The sequence below is a fragment of the Sinocyclocheilus rhinocerous genome, unplaced genomic scaffold (genome assembly GCF_001515625.1).
Source record: "Sinocyclocheilus rhinocerous isolate Xijiao unplaced genomic scaffold, SAMN03320098_v1.1 scaffold1066, whole genome shotgun sequence".
NCBI classification, from domain to species: domain Eukaryota; kingdom Metazoa; phylum Chordata; class Actinopteri; order Cypriniformes; family Cyprinidae; genus Sinocyclocheilus; species Sinocyclocheilus rhinocerous.
The window spans coordinates 359,604-362,631 of NW_015629516.1; positions in this window are offsets into that span (position 1 = coordinate 359,604).

The window sequence follows — 3,028 nt, forward strand, 5'->3', positions numbered from 1 at the left end:
TAGCTTTGCAAAACTGAAGTTGAGCCACTGATGTCACATGGACTGTTTTATTGATGTCCTTACTACGTTTCTGAGCTTGGGAACATTACAGGTGCATTGCTGTCTATGGGAGGGTCAGAGAGCTCTCAGAATGCATCAAAAATATCTTAATTTGTGTTCCGAAGATGAACAAAGGTCTTACGGGTTTGGAACGACATGAGGGTGAGTAATTAATGACAGAATTTTCATTTTTGGGTGAACTAACCCTTTAAGTAATTTTCCTGTCAAATGCTCTTTATATTTGAGATTTTCTCCTTTGGGTATTTTATGTTTTGTGTTTGTTTGCTACGAATCTTTAAACAGTTAAAGGACTTTTTTTTTTTAAAGGTTTTACGGGTCTTTTCGGGGCTGGTTGAGCAACTGAAATATATTTTAAAGAGAAACTAAAGCACAAATGTACGTTTGTTCAGGTTTATATGTAGGGCAACGAGACGCCACAAACCTCAGAATGAGGCCACTGTGAGGCATGAACTCTGAGGACTGTTTGAACTTGTCTTAAAAGCGCATCAGATGTTGCCTTCAAAAGGCCATAATAGCAGATGTTGTCTCAGAAAGTCAATCATTAGTTCCCACCTCAGAGGCTCGTACTGTAATTGGTTGTCTTACGTCTTGTCTGGATGTCTTGAGGTGTTTTAAGGTTGTGTTGAAAACAAACGTACTTGGGAGGCAAGTGGATTCAATGTTGGGATAATTGCTGCTTTTGACATATGGTTGATAAAAGAAATTACATTCAATATTAACATTTTCAAGTCTTTTTTGCCAAGGATTATGCAAGAAAACACAAGTACACAATGATTAAACAATTAATTAATTTAATTTCTAATGTTTTAAAAAAATTGTTTGTATTTTAAGCATTTATTAATGGTCAAAGTATCATTAATTATTTCACAATTAAGTTTGTTAATGCATTAAATAACATTAATAATAATCATTAGTATATTGCTAATAACATTAACAATAAGCATTAGAGTATTTATTAATCTTTATCTTTAGTTCTTAGTCAGTGTCATCTCAGATCCATTCTATAATATTAACAGACAACTTTTGATTTTAATAATGTATTAAATGTAATGTTAATGTTAATGTTAAATGTAAAATGTTAAATGTAAATGTTGGAATTAACATTAACTAAGATTAATAAATGCTTTGAAAATATTTTTCATTGTTAGTTCATGTTAACTAATGCAGTTAACTAATGTTAACAAATAGATCTTTATTGTAAAATGTTACCAACAAATTTATAAAATTCAGTATGAATCATTTTAGTGATTCATTTTAGACAAGATTCACTGATTCATTTGAGTCCTTTCATTGCCGTTATGTGTCTTTAATTGAATACTGAGGTTAATGACTGTTATTTTTAACAGTTTTATAAGTTAGGCTGCTATCTAATTTTATTAGTTTTATTTAGTTTCATTTATTTAGTGTACTTGCATTTGTTCATGTGTAATGCAACCGTAATTCAAATCAATTCTGTACTGATTGCAAACTGTCATCCGAAAGTCATGGCCTGAGATACTGTCCCTTTAATACACTTAGCTTCGTTTTCTTAGTAACAACTTTTACTTTAGCTAACAACTTTTCTGAAAAGTATCGTATACTACTTCAAATGATGAGCTTGTGTCTTGGGAAGTTACAATTTCAAACTAGCTACCCCAACTGGATGTAAAGCCAAAACAGCCTAATGGTTATAGTCATGCAACGTAACCTGAAAGCCACAAGTAAAAGCAATAAATCATCTTCACTTTCAATAGGCTCCAGATATTTAGCTGCCTAGCTTGGAATGAGGTCTTCTTTCCAGGAGATTTAGGGAATTTGTTTTCACTTGTTGGATGCTAGCATTGATGGCCTTGTGTTATTCTAAAGACTAAATGGTGCATGCTTACTGTTTACGCTGCTGGTCGAGTCAGAAACCGGAGCCGCGTCTACTTGACCAGAGTAAAGCTGCCCCTTGAACTGTATCGGGTGTGGATGTATACACGCTCAAACAGAGAAATCATTTGTCATTAGCTTTGAGCACAGCTTCGCACTCCGATATCTTGTTTGACAAAAGCTCATACATAGAATCTCATCAAAGAGAGAGTTTTTCATCTCTTTGTTTGCTGTGGTGTAAAACTTTTTGATCATGACTAAGTTATTTTCTGGAAAAAATGTGAATGGGGTTTACCTGGTCATAACTTGTCACCATGCTGACAGGGTGGGATATTGTTGCTATGCAGTTGCTAGGGTGCTCTGGGGGTTGCTTACCATCCCAAGTTAAAGGAATAGTTCACCCAAAAATAAAAATCTGTTGAAAATGTAGTCTCCCGCAGGCCATACTAGATGTTCTTCATCAGAATATTTAAAGAAATTTGCCATCACGTCGCTTGCTCACCATCGGATCCTCTGCAGTGAATGGGTGCCGTCAGAAGGAGAGTCCAAACAGCTGATAAAAACATCACAATAATCCACAAGTAGTCAACACCACTCCAGTCCATCAGTTACCGTCTTGTGAAGTGAAAAGCAGCATGTTTGTAAGAAACAAATGCATCAAGACGTTTTTAACTTCAAACTGTTGCTCATCTACATTTTGGATGGCCTGAGGATGAAAACATTTTCAGCAAATTATCATTTTAGGGTGAATTATTCCTTAAAAACGGACAATCCCAGTCTGCACAACCTTTTAATTTCTAGATGTTTATTAATTTTTTTTTTTTTTGCTGATGCTTTTATATATTTGAAGAAATGTTCAGTACATTCAAGCTGCACATTTTTGTTGTTACACACTAGGGCTGTGCAATATATCGAAATTATCGAAATATCGCAAATGTACATATCGCAATATGCATATAGCTATGGCTTGCAATATTTGGGGCCATGAACAAAAGACAAAGAGAAAATCACTCACTGCTCTTACCTAAATAACTTTTGTAGCTTAAGTAAGAATCAGTGCATATTGAATTCAAAGAGGAAATACTAAGCAGTGTTTTATTTTTCCTTTTTATTATTC